Genomic DNA, 14991 nt, shown 5'->3' with positions numbered 1-14991 from the left:
CAAACTATGGAACTCTTTACACCCAGATCTAAGGGTACCTACCTTATCTTCAGAAGACTACTCAAGAATTGTCTCCTCCCCACATAACCACCGTACTCAAAAATAAATATACAGCATATCCCTCTGTATATACCTTGTATAATAATTATGTTTTTAACGATAGATATTTGTCAGTTCTGCTCAACAAATGTACCTATTACTTATAGTTACAATAGTCTATGTTTAAAATGTATATAAGTGTCTGCATATATAAAATCTTATAACTATGTACAATAGCTTAACTATTGATACAAAAAAATTAAGTACAGCTACACTTGAAAGTGTGAGTTCATTAAATGCAACTTTAATCTACATATATTACCTTCCTTATGCATATATACCTTCCATGTACTTATGTATCTTTATATTTATTTCTTTGCTTTTAAGTCAGCATATTCAATGCACTACCCTATATCTCACCCTATACCTCTCGCAATATATCCTCTGCCTCAACTCTGACTCATCTCAAACCTCATTCCACTGCTCTTTCAAATGCATTACCTTATTTCTCACCCTACGCCTCTTTCAATATATCCCTTTCCTCTGCTCTCTCATTCAACCCAAACGCCAGATCACTACTATGATCCCGAAAATAACCCTTTCTAGACTCTTCCCTCCTCTACCTCTCCTTGCATCATCTCAAACCTCTTTTACTATTCAAACCTCCCAAACAAGCCTTTCTAAACCCTTCCCTCTGACTCCTCCCTCTCCACCTCCCCTTTAGTCATCCCACACCACCTCCTACTGCTATGAACTCAAAAAAAAGTAAAAGAAAATACATCATTTCTAAACCCTTCCTTCTTCTATCCCTCCACTATTCCTTTTGCAATCCAAATTACAGACAAACATGTCCACTGCTCAAATCAAATTATTTTCATATTTCCCTACACGAATTCACCACTAATCCTGTTTGGGTTCCAGAGTAGCGTGCTACTCGACAAAAAGTGTTACAACACCTCATCAGGGGGACTCGAGCTATATAAATGCAAACCCTTCCCTCCTCCATCCCTCCACTATCCTTTCAATCCAAATAACAGACTATGTCCGCTGCTCAAATTAATTTGATATTTCCCTAGACTAATCCACCACTAATCCTTTTCTGATTCCTGAGTGCGTACTACTCACCGAAAAAAGTGCTTTGACACCTCGTCAAGGGTAGAAAGCGCTATATAAATGCAATTACAATACAATACAATGCAAACTGCTATTTTGTATTTTTCTATTTCTTTCCTGTCTATACTCCTAAACTTTGAAAATGAATGACCAAATTATAATGCAAATCAGACAGGAATATCACAATATACTTCAATATGCTCAAGTATGTAACAATAACAACAACATTAATAATAACGCTAGGCAAAACTGCCCAAAATAAAATGTGGTTTCTCCCTGTCACCTACGCTGTAATCTAACCCTTCATTAATTAGGTGAAACACATTAAGAGTATATGGCAAAAAGATATACACTTCTAGAAGCTGAATTGTGAGAGTGAAAATGGAAAATCTAGGCCTAATCTCGGCTTCCCTGTGTCACCAAAAGGTGTGATCCTAGACAATGGTGAATTTCAGGGAGCCTCCTTTTTAGCTTGCAGGTGTCAGGCTGAATGGGACTCTTCCCTCTTTAGATCTTTCTCTTTGCCCTGCAGGGCTAGTCTTCAAAGCAGCAGGTGCAGGTATTGCCAGGGCGGCAGGATACAGACAGTAATCAAGCAAACACTGCTTCAGGATGCAGACAGTAAACAAGCAAACACTGCTTTCAACTCCACTCTCCCTTTGTCCTATTTAGCACAAACAAAAAGGATCAGGGTGGGGTTTGCCTCCCGACTCACCTTCATTTTGTGCCCAGCAGATTGGTCACTGATAACTGGAGGCAGGTCAGCCGGTCAAGTGCAGGGCCATAATAGGCAGCGCTTTTGTGCGTTAATGGCCCTGCGAATCATGGAAGTGACAGGGAAATCTTTTTTGTCCCCGCCCACCTTTGTCCCCTGTGTTCCCCCACTCCGAAATCTAGGAGGGATATATCCTCCCGGGATGTATGACGTTACAACGCATGCTTTTACCACACATGCCTTTACAACGCGGTTTTTACAACGCCTGCCTTTACAACGCATAGTGCTTTGGGGCGCTGGATAGTGAATAGTTTTATTTTGCTATTCCAACTCCAGTCCCCGTGGATAGTAGGAAAGGTGTTGGATAGTACATTAAACCTATTCCCTATCCTAGAGCGCCCCCCAGCGCAATGCGTTGTAATGGTTTGCTTTGTAAAAGTTGCGTTGTAAAGGCACTGCGTGGTAAAAGTTGCGTTGTAAAGGATGTTTCCCATCCTCTCCATCCCCCACACTTCTTACGCCCATGGCTGACACCTTCCTGCACAAAATCAATCAATTTAAGCGATTAAGAAAAAGGAAAAAACAAGGAGAAATAAGAAACATTTCTCCTCGATGTGCCTCCTTAACACCACTCCTGAGGTGACATTAGATTCCGATGCATTCTCAGGTTTACGACTTCTCATAAATCTAGGAATGGGGCAGATTCCATGGCTGATGTCTTTCCTTTAAGCCTGCCTTCCATGTCCTTGGCAGGCACTGGATTTGAAAAGTCGGAGACCATCCTAGAGGCTATTGCAGGAATCTAACCTCAAATTAATTGCTGCACCCACTACCAGAGATATATACACAGGAGAGTAAAGGCAGAACGTGCCTGAGCTTGGTAAGCTGGAAAAGGCTGCTGACAGTAACTGAGCCCATCTGTGCATTTCTGTCACAAACAAGTGTAAATGCCTCCAGGATTTCTATTACCTTTGTAGACACAGGAAGGGTCTGAACAGGAAGATGCAGCACTGGAAGGGAAGTGAGCTTGAACTGGACCTCAAACTGGCACAGGATAAACTTCATCTTGAAAATATTTAACTGCAGGAAATGAACCTGCAGCCACCTTTTCATTTCCAGGAGTCCTTCTTTTATGTTGTGCAGAACAGGCTTTTCAGAGGACCCTTGGATATATATATATGTCTGTGTGGTCGAAAGTGTGAGAAAACTCAACATGGGCCATGAGGCAGGGGAGGTGCACAATCAGATGCGGTTCCCTTTCGCCGAGCTGTAGCTGGTTCTTACTAGAATTACTCTGTTGAATCCCGAAGGATAAAGATGTTATGGCTGAAAAATATTACATCCCCTGGAGATTACCATGTGAAAGGTCACAGATCTGGGTACAACAAATACAGAATGCTGTGGGGCATTTTGACAAGGGCATTACGCCACAGGAACGTCACTTTTAATGACGTTCCTGTGGCGCAGTGCCCAGCTCCATAGTTACAATGTGGCGATAAGCCACTTTTTGTGCCTTAACGTCACTTTGTAAACATGACACATTTTCCCTCAGGTATTTGTGGGAAAGTGGAATGCAATATGTGTTACTGTGGGCGTTCCACCGCCACGCCCATTGCTTTTTGACGCTGTCCCACATTTACAAGAATCTGTGAGTCTGAGGCAGAGCCAAAAACTAACAAGAGCAGGCGTTAAAATGGCAAAACGAGGAGAAATACTTCTATTTCGCCTCTTTTTTGCTTTTTCTGTTTGCTGCATTATGCTAAATGCCATGAATGATTGTTTATGTCCAGGAAGGTGCCCCCTTCTGGGGAAACAACCTTTACAACGCACTACCATTACAACGAAACTTTTACAACGCAACATCCATTACATCGCGTGCCATTACAACGCAGCCATTACAACGCATGGCACTACAACGCATACCACTACAATGCATGTCATTACAGCGTAGTCATTACAACGCATATCATTACAACGCATACCATTACAACGCTAAGTACCCTTACACTATCCAACACTTACCCTACTGTTGCACCCCCTGGGGTTAGAATAGTAATTTTTACCCCTACGCTATCCAACACGTACCCTATTGTTGCACCCCCTGGAGTTAGAATAGTAATTTTTACCCCTACACTATCCAATACTTACCATACATGCAATGTAATGGTATGCGTTGTAATGGTATGCGTTGTAAAGGTAGTGTGCGTTGTAATGGAATGGTAGTTTTTTAAAATTCGTTGTAATGGCATGCGTTGGAATGGATGTTGCGTTGTAAAAAATGTGTTGTAACGGTATGCGTTGTAAAATATGCGTTGTAACATCATACATCCCCCTTTCTGTAGATAAACAATCACTAAATAATGCTGGTTTGTTTCTTCTATGTGTGCTGCGTGCTGCAGCGCACATAGAAGCATAGTTTGCTATTCTGGAATGTTTATGTACAGGAAGAGACACCTTCCTGCTCATAAACAATCATTTCCAGTAACGCAAGCACCCTTGCACTCTGGTGCAAGGGTGTCTGTGTTGGCGCATGGCCGCAAATTTTAGCCTCATTGCTAGGGAAAACCCAGGGGTGCACCGTATTGTTATAAATACGGCACATCCCTGTGTTTTGGAAATGTCAGAGCACGGCGCTGCCAAATTTGGCACAGCTCCTCCCTCCATTTCCTTGTACATAGGCCCCTGTGTGTTAAGAGCACCCTTACAACTAGAAGCACAATATGGAACAGTAAAGGGGAGACTGGGATAACGTGTGTTCATGGAAATGTTGGGGAATGCATATCAGAGAATCTCAGCAGAAGTGGCAGGAAAAAAGTAAATAAAATGATTCCAATACTTTACTGAATAAAGACAGATGTCGCTGGAGGCCATGTAGATTGTGGTAAAACAGAGAATGGGCAGATCAGATGTGCTCCGCCTTTATCAGCTGTAACTCCTATGAGTAATCCTTAAAGCCTGTAGGACAGTTAGCAGAGTTACTGCGGAGCTAAAAATGTGACAAGAAAATTGGGGGACTTGCAGATGGATGTTGATTTTTACAGGGGAGATTCAGGTTTCTATCCACTTAATATTTAGCATCTCTGCAGAAAAAAAACACATTCAATCATTGGTCTCTTCTTGGAGGAATCATTTCGAAAGGAGGTGGCAACATTTAGTCCCCATGCCCATCCAATCCTTGCCACCTTTGCTTGCTCATTCTATCCTGGGCCTCTTTGCGATAAAACATATGTATCACTGCAAATCAATATGATCCTCTCTGTAGGGCAAACATATGCAATATTTACGATTGTCAGATAGCCCATGCACAAAAACATGTATGCAGTCCTGGGCTATCGTTTACAAATCTTTACTTTAGAGTGGGATTGACCCATTAAGCCAATACTACAACTCCCAGAATGCCCAGGTAAAAGTGTTGTCCCAGGCAATCCCAGATGCACAATGAAGTCACCACATGTTAACTGTACAAACAAGCATTACATTAACAAATATGTGATCTTGACAATGTGTTTTCAAAAATGAACATGTTTTGTCATTTTGCAACAAAGGAGATACAACTTTTTGCATTCTGCTGGGCTATCAAATGTTTTGCCCTGTTTGTGTAAGCAGATTATCTGCCCCATGCAACAAAGGATGGAAGAATGCTTTGTCTGAAAGGACTGCCTTGTGCCCAAGGTCAGTGAGATACATTGATATGATGTCAAGGCAAAACTGTTCTCTATCAGTTCCAGACCAATGAAAAGGACTGATACCGTTTGAAGAATGTTGTTAGGAAGCCAAAATCCATCCACTAAGCAGGCAACCAATCGCAAAGCCACTTGCAACCTGAGGCGCCCCTCGTTCTTATGTTTCTAAAAGAATTTGAAGCAGGAATGCAGCTTTGACGGATTCATAAGGCCATGCCTTAAAAGTCAAATATATGCTTATCTGTAACGCCCTTTCACACATTAAATTTCTACTTCTTAGTAGCTAATGTTACTACAGCTCTCCAGAGGTTTGTTGGAGAAAACAAATGTGCAGCTTGGAGTTGGATGCAGGAAACATGCCCTCCCAAATTACGGGCCCGATTCGAAGAACTAACTTAAGACAAAATCCTAAACTTACTACCATTTTGGTATTCACAGAAGGTACACTGGGCCCGATTCACAGGGTTGTATGACGTTTCAACGCATACTTTTACAACGCATGCCATTACGACGCAACTTTTACAACGCAAGTCGTTACAACGACTTGCGTTGGGGGGCGCTGGATAGTGAATAGTTTAATTTACTATTCCAACTCCATTCCCCATGGACAGTAGGGAAGGTGTTGGATAGTAATTAAACTATTCCCTATCCTAGAGCGCCCTCCAGCGCAATTCGTTGTAATGACTTGCGTTGTAAAAGTTGCGTCGTAATGGTAGTGCATTGTAAAAGTTGCGTTGTAAAGGATGTTTCCCGATTCACAGAACTAACTTAAGACAAAATCCTAAACTTACTACTTTTGGTATTCACAGAAGTTAGGATTTTGTCTTAAGTTTGCCTTAAGACAGACTTAAGACAAAATCCTAACTTAAGTCTGTCTTAAGTCTGTCTTAAGACAAACTTAAGACAAATCCTAACTTCTGTGAATACCAAAAGTAGTAAGTTTAGGATTTTGTCTTAAGTTAGTTCTGTGAATCGGGCCCTTACTATTTTCGGTATTCACAGAAGTTAGGAGTCCTAACTTTAGGGCTCCTAAATGCCTTCTGTGAATACTGAAAGTCTTAAAGTTAGGATTTTTCTCAGTTTAGGAGTAGTAAATTTAGAACTCCTAACTTCTGTGAATACCGAAATGAGTAAGTGCCTTCTGTGAATACCAAAATGGTAGTAAGTTTAGGATTTTGTCTTAAGTTAGTTCTGTGAATCGGGCCCTACGTTATTTTCCCTGCACCCCTGACTGATACTTGTACAACTGTGCAATTCCTTTGCACACAAATTCAGATGAAAAAATTTCAATACAGCAGCTACAGCTGAAACAGTTGTAGATTTCAAGCTGACTGTAATCGAGGCTTGCTCATGAAGCTATAGCTGCGCCAGACGTCGGGAATAGCAGATTGCAGAACAAATATACCAAAAAGAGAGCGCTGCAAATAAAGATGTATTTTCTGACATCACTGCAGCACTTAGAATTTCAAAAATGTTTCCGAAAAGGCCACCGGCTGGAGCAGTACTGAATGGTGGCCGTCTGAATCCAAGGCTACATCACTGTGGAAAGACTGTTCCCTAATAGGCACGGAGGTGACTTCCGGGATGTGTGATCTGTTCTAGGCGAATGTCGCCATACTGATGTTTAGTCAGTTACACATGTGCACAAAGAGCTGCACAGCTGTAGAAATATCAGTTAGGGGAACAGTAAAGGAAAACCTTTCCCACTTGCACCAGAAATAATAAAATGTAGTTGAGATGGACATGTTTCCAGCATCCAAGCTGCAAAGGCTTGGACTAAACCTCTATTCCTTAACTTTTTCAAGAAAATGCTATCGCCCCCAAATGTATTGCACATAGGTAATCCAACATAAAAGATTAATGGAATGGTTAGATGTGGGTACCTATAGTGCTGCATACATTTAAATTCATAAAGATAGTTTGCCTGAAGCTCAACTGCAGTATTTAACAAGAGGCCATCAAGATTCTTGACTGACCTGCTGGTTCCCCCTAATCCCACCTGTGGTTGAGAGACCCACCAACCGCCCCAAAGAAGGCGGACCACACAATAGCCTAGGAAGAAGGGGTGAGGACAGGGGTCCCAGCTTGCATCCCTCCATGAATATGCCTACCAGCACCCACTTCCCTTGAGGTTGGGCATCATTCACAAACCTTTAGAGTCAAACGGTACTGCTGCATGCGAGGAATTGAGGTAAGAACTTTCTATGATCAGTGGTGGGAGTGACCTTGGGGGGCATTTGGTGGAACAGCAGTGGCATACAAGACTTGCGCCTTGAGACCCTCCGGGTAAGTAGAGCGCTCTATAAATGCCTATGATTGATTGATTGATTGATTGCTGATACAACTTGGTCAATAGGTGATTCCACAAAAAAAATCCTTAATTGACACTGGTTCAAAAAAAAGATTTCCTTTTAATTTCCGATTTTTTAATTTTTCAAACTTTTTCTAATTGGCACTATTAGGGCCTTGTGTTAAGACCCCCATTCCATTGCATTATACATTTGAAAGGATTACTAGTCAGTTAGGCCTTTAAAAGCTGTTTAGAATATTTTGCATGATTTTCTATAAAGGTTCCAATTGTACTAAACAGGTCTGGCCCAGAGGAGACAGGGAGGAACTTGAACCTCACCCCTTATCTGCAGCTTAGTTTGCAGTAGTTAAGAACCCTCAAATCCTACCAAGGTGAGCCTCCAGGAGGACCCTGCAGACTTTGATGCAGCCCAGTTGACAAAGGTGATGTCACCTCTGAGGAGGAGAATGACAGTGGTAATGGGACTGTAGTCAGTTTCCAAGGGAGTAGCTCCCCTAACCCAACCAGAGGGAATGAGGACCAAAACAGAATCCTCTGTCCTATGCCTCAATTGCCTTCCTATTTTGGAGGTAGGTCAGGCAACTCGGGGCACATAGAAAAACTAAACCAGGAAGAGATACATCTTGCAAGGCAGCCCTTGAGCCAAAATATTAGCTATGGAAAGAGCGAAGGCTGAGATGTGGGAGCAACAAACTAAATAGGGGAAAAAATAAACCTTTGATCCCAAAATCCCCAAAGGGATTGTCACCAAATATGTTGAGGTTGATGACATTTCAAAATGCTTTACAGCTTTGAGATGGCTTGTAAAATCAGACCGTTACACCAGAGACAGTCGGGCTCTCTACCGTGGGAGGTATTTTCAGGAAAGCGCATGGATAGACTCCTGACACTTGATGAGGGAGAAGCTGAGTCCCATGATGTCATGAAGGGTACCCTGGTTGAGGGCTTTGGTCTCACAACTGAGGAATGCAGGTTTAAGTTCAGGGAGACTCACAAAACCTCGAGTCAATCCCGGGTAGACCTTGGCACTGATTTAGATCTTGGTGGACAGGTTACTCTATCACGACGGTGAAGGCTATCCTGTCCGCCGAAATACAAATCCCATTATGTAGATCCCCCAGGAAGAACGCAGGAGCGGAGGCCAGTGAAGGGGGGTTGGGGGGGGGGGGGGCAGGGCTGCCAAATCCCTGCCAGGGGCCGCCACACATATATGTATCCATCCTCAGAGGATTATTATATTAAGGATATATATTGGCGTTGGCGTGGCGGCTCCTGGGGTTTGGCGGCCCAGTGCAGGTGCACAGCTTGCACATGCCTAAGGCCGCCCATTACAGTCGTGACACTCATGTCCAAGATGGGTACATTTGTTGTAAGCCATTACCCAGGTTTAAGTGAAAGAACACAGTGACAGTGTACAAACAAACGGAATACACTGTGAACAGTATATAGATTTTGGGTTGAAATTTTCACTGACTACGAGGTATGCCAAAAAAGTTGCTGGGACCAGTACAGTGACGGGTGTTATGAGTTCAGAGTCGGCTCAGGTGGGAGCGGAAGAGGTGTTACTTCATCATTTCCCGGAACTGTATGTTTGATTCCGTAATATGTAATCTCTGGGAAATGTGGAGTTCCTGATGGTCTTTAAACATCAACTCTGGTGGTGTTTATCTGTATTTGAAAAAATGCTTTAACTTGTGCAATGGGGAAATGGGGTAGATTTGCAATTGTCTTGTGTCCGGATAATCTTCTCTGGCAGGCGCTAGGGCCGCAGTGTTACACTACAAAGGCTGTGGAGAGAAATAAATCTGTCCAGCGCGTGCGAGCAATTTCAACTACAAATGTAAGCTAAAACAAAATGGGAAACCTGGGACATAATTAAATCTTTCTCGTTGCCACGATTCAAATTAACCACATTTAAATGGAGCAGAAAGGAAATGCAAATTCACAGTGTGACTTCACTTGTAGGAAAGTGAAGTACGGCACTTAATTAATATGTAATGTTTTAAATAAATAATGGGGAAAAGACGCCCGCGCAAAATACGAGTCATAGCTGTTACTTGTTTTCATGCATGAAAAAAAATCAGGTGACTTGGTTGACATGGCTACCAACCAATAGGCTTCTCCTATCGCCTAGTTATAAGAATGGGGACACCAATCAAAATGAAGAAATGTAAGTAAGACTAATTGGTTAATCTGTAGGTACTCTTCCCCCTGGAGTAGTGCTCAGTCCACCTATCCAGAAGAGTGTGAAGGCCGCCAATCTCCTCTTGTAGGCGTTGTGAGTGCTAAACACAATGTACCAGACAAAGAGCGGGTTACAGAGACATGAGAAGCGGACTGCAGGCTACAGTAGATATATTGTATCGGTGACTTTTACGTTCTTCACTTTACGCACTAGACATGTGGCAAAAGTGTATTTCGTCGTTCTGTCAGTTATATTTTTTCCTTTGATGTCCTTCCCGGCCCTGAAGAGTCACACTGTTGCACAGTGTGACGAAACACGTGTCGGCTGGTTTGTTTTCGTTTGTACTGATCCTATTGAAATACAATCAATACCACATGAAACCTTGGAAGTCGACCTCCATTACTTTTTCTAAGAACATTGTTGTATACATTTGGTTTTGACCACAAAGTCTAAACTACTCCTTTTACGTGTGCACAGGACTTTGTCTCACAGTAGATATATTGATGTTACAAGTGGGTTGGGTCACTTCAGACATCATAGGGAGAGGCCTGAGGTATGGGGGAGATCTCCAAGCGAGAGACTACAACACACAATGTGGTCACAGCGGAATCATAAAGGGAGAGCAGAGTACAAGGCAGACATTCAGGTATGAGAAGCCGGTGAGATGCGGCTGCAGGCTGAGAGGGAAGCATGTTGGTATCATGAGAAATGGGGAAAAGGCTCGTCTGCAGCCATCACGCGAGAGAGAGAGAGACAAACGGGCCGATTCACAGAACTAACTTAAGACAAACTCCTAAACTTACCACTTTTGGTATTCACAGAAGGCATTTAGTAGTAGTAAAGTTAGGAATTTGTCTTAAGTTTGACTTAAGACAAACTTAAGACCAAATCCTAACTTAAGTCTGTCTTAAGTCTGTCTTAAGTTTGTCTTAAGTCAAACTTAAGACAAAATCCTAACTTTACTACTACTAAATGCCTTCTGTGAATACCAAAAGTAGTAAGTTTAGGAGTTTGTCTTAGGTTAATTCTGTGAATCGGGCCCATCGAGAGGTTGGCCAATGTTTAGGCTACAGGGCCGGAGCGGCCATTCTAGCACTCTGGTATTTTCCCTGTGGGTTTCAGTCCAGGAGTCTGCCATGACCTAACGCTGAAAACCCTCAAGGACCCATTCGAAACACTGCCCCTGCACTGAGAGGCTGGTTTTGTTTCCAATCCGATTCTTTTGGGTTAGATCAGTAGACCGCAGACTCCAAGTCAGAGAGCTGGGAGTAAGGGGTTCGAGGAGATCTGCAGATTACAAGGTAATCTTCAAGTCGGGGTAAAGATCAAGGTTAAAATCAAGGTACAGTGGGGCACTGGACAGAAGGGTAGAGAGAGGAAGAAAGGTATAGTCAGATTTGTTGGCAGAGTCGAGTAAACTAGAGCACAGTGGCATCAAAGGCGGGTGGGGCAGGCTGGGCGAGAAGGGCATTGAGTCTAGATGGGGCATGGGAGGCAGATATGCTGTGTACGTGACCTTTACCTGTAGATGGTTATGATATGGACGTCAGCTGAGGGTAGCTGAGTTGCAGCTACTGGCTTGCCCTTCCGACTACTGGGAACTGCAGTCATAAATAGGACTCCTGAAAGTCCAGTTTACCTTCTGTAAACCACAATATCTCAAAATCCCTGATCTGGGAGAAAGATGGTTCAAACTCTTTCTTAATGAGACCAGCTTTTGCGAATGGAATATTAGGAAGGAAAATGGCCCAAGTGTCACCCTCTGGCTGAAAAGGGGTTGATATGGACTCTGACAAAGTCAACGGTGGTACATAGAAGGCCATATCTTCCTGGGCTTTAATTTCAAAAGAGTGCTGGAAGCATGCACCAACTATTCAAAGGAATGTACATTTCATGTGGTACCGTGTAGAGTAGGCTGAATGGGGTTTCGTGTGACTTTCAGACTGCTCTGACATAAGACTAACAAGCATTTGCAATGCAATAGGTCTCGTATTTACGCAAGTTTGAGCTATTGACATTGCAAATAACAATGCCTTTTATTTTTGTTTTCGTTTTTAAAACATAAGTAAAAGGCATCATCATTTACAATGCCAAAAGCTTAAACTTGTGTACATGCCAGACCTATTGCATTGCAAATTCTTGTTATATTATGCACATCTCAGCTGCAGCACACAGTTCAGGTAGGTCGATGAAGGAAGCCCCTGTTGGCTGTAACATGTATAAACTAAACACCAAGTCAGACATTTACCTTGGAGCTAGAGAGTGCCAATCAAACATTCCATATGTGCCCAGCAGATGGTGAGGGTGGTACAGTCTTGTATTAGATTGTGAAAGAGATCATTTTGCAAAGTACCGTTCTGGGCCATTCATCCTTTCCAAACACTGAGGAAAGATATTTCTTTCTTAAGATGGCAGGCGGTAGGTAGAGTGCCTCATAGCAGGGAATCCATTTATGCAAGCCCAAACATTCCGGGTAAGAGTAGGTCAATTTTTTACAATATAACCAAATTTGCGCATAAAGTCAGAAGTAGCTGGAGTATGTTCCCAGAAGCCCGCCAGAACATAACATTATGAACTAACTTTTGAAATTAGGGGGAGGAGGTTCCCAAGAAGCTGGTATGGATCTACTCAGATAAATTAGCAACATGCGTTAGAATCGGCATGATCAACCAAACTTTTTATTAGGGGTGGGCGGAATTTACGTAATTGCGTTACGCAAATCTCCACAAAATGGTAAAAAATCTCTGCGAACACGCAAAAATTCCGCGAACACGCGGAATTGCTTGTTTGCAATGCTTTTTTCCTGTTCGCTATAGCTGTTTGCGTGCTCGGGTGGAAATATCTTGCAAACACACATTTAGAGATCGCGAACAAGAAAAAAAATCACGAAGTCGCGGAACGCAGAATTTTGGCCAATTTCACCTTCTCCGCGCAACCCAAAATTACCAAATATCCGCAAATTCCGCGGAATTTACCGCCTAGGCCTACTTTTTATCCACGACGTAAAACTGCCTGCAGGTGAAGGAGTTTTGGAGGTTGAGTTTCTAAGTGGAGAAGCAGCTGATCACAGATGCCCAGGGTGTGGCCATACAGAAATGTTTATTAGGAATATTTCCTGTGAAAAAATGACAACATTCTTACCGATGCTGACTTTGGGGACTATTTTGTCATTAAGATGTATAGCAATCTTTTTTGCCTCTCCTGTGCAAATGGGGATCGCCAGATGATAGAAAAATCTTGCACAAAAAAAACACAAGGGTCAGAAAGCGTATGTATGCCCTTTGGCTAAAAAAAATTCATCTGTCTAGACCTTCTTCCAAAACACATGGCATGTTAAGGAAATATATGGAAGAAACACAACAAAGAAAGTTAACAAGGCAACTGACGCACGAAGGAGTAGGATTTATCTAGACTGTAAAGCATATATGAATCGATTCTTGGCGTCACAGTGAGATAGAAACTGCAGGGTCTGTGTTCATAAAATGGATTATGTAACTCCTTTCTAAAGACGGGCTGGCGGACAGATACCAGAAGTATATGTGTCACATTAAGGTAGCCTCAGTAGTATGTGTCCAGGCACATTCAAATAAGAAAAAGTGTTGTTCTTAGCAGCATACAAAGGCCTAGCCTCCGGTGACATTAAAACGGGTTAAAACAAAAGTTACGTGAAATGCATAATAGCAAACCCTAAAAGAATTTGGGGCCATATTATCAAGAAAGGGCGATACATTATCGCCGCTTTTATCGGCAGGAAACATGTTCTGATGTTAACCTGGGCTTCTATGGGAATTCACAAGGGCGTATTACCAAGCCCATTATCACCGCTTTAGCAGCAGTTTCCTGCCGATAAAAGCAGCGATAATGTATCGCTCTTTCTTGATAATATGGCCCTTGGTTGTGTTTAATGAAAAAACTAGTTTGACCCACGTGACCCATGTGTTGCCTACCAATTTCGGATCTCCAGACCAACGCTTCCTCAAACAAACAAAAAAAAGAACCACGAACGATTTATGAGCCTATCGCTTACCACAGAATGCTTTTTCACCTCCACAGGGAACGTGAGACAGGGCAGCACTTGAAATAGTTTTTACTAAATAGTAAACGGTTAAAAACAAGCATTTACAATGCAACGGTCTCGGCTTTAGTTAAGCTTAAGCAAGTCTGTTTGTAATTAGGTTGCTTTTAGTTTTGCTTTTATTTGTGTTTTTTTAAACGTTTATGTACATGCTGTGCATATGTATGTATATGTATGCATGCATTAATATTGGTGTTTATATAGATATGCAGTTGTTTATATATGTTTATATCTGTTTATATATATATGTGTATATATATATATATATATATATTTATGCACATACACATACATATGCATATGCTATTGGCATTGTAAATGCCAAACTTTTTATTTATGTGTTGGTTTTGAAAACAGATAACCAAATGGCATTGGCATTTACAACGCCAATCGCTGTCCACCCCTCCCCCCATACCCGGCCCCGTAAAAGAGATGGGGCCGGGTATGGGGTTCACAACTACGCTGTTCACAACTGGAGACTTCCCGACTGAACATGGGCAGTGCATCTTACACTGTCAGCTTGCTCACACCTTGGCACTGCCTGCTCGGAGTATGGGCTCTGTGCACTGCACGCACTGGATGGCATCTCTTGAACCCCATGTCTGCGCGCGAGTTACTAGCACACTTACTCAGACGGGGGACTGCGTGTGCTCACGCGAAGGCATGCCAAGAGAAGGGGAAGTGTGGACGTGCCCATGGTGGGCGGGGCGCTGGGGGGGAGAGGGGAAGGGATGGAGGAGAGTGTGGAAGAGGCAAAGAAGGGGAGGGAGAGATTGCGCCGGGTCTCATAAACATAAGGATCCTTTTGCGATGGGAGGAAGTCAAGTAAACCTTCCTCCAATAGTTCAATCCATACCCCTCACTGCACTC

Source organism: Lissotriton vulgaris, chromosome 7, assembly GCF_964263255.1.
Source record: "Lissotriton vulgaris chromosome 7, aLisVul1.2, whole genome shotgun sequence".
Lineage (NCBI taxonomy): Eukaryota > Metazoa > Chordata > Amphibia > Caudata > Salamandridae > Lissotriton > Lissotriton vulgaris.
This window is presented reverse-complemented; position numbering follows the sequence as displayed.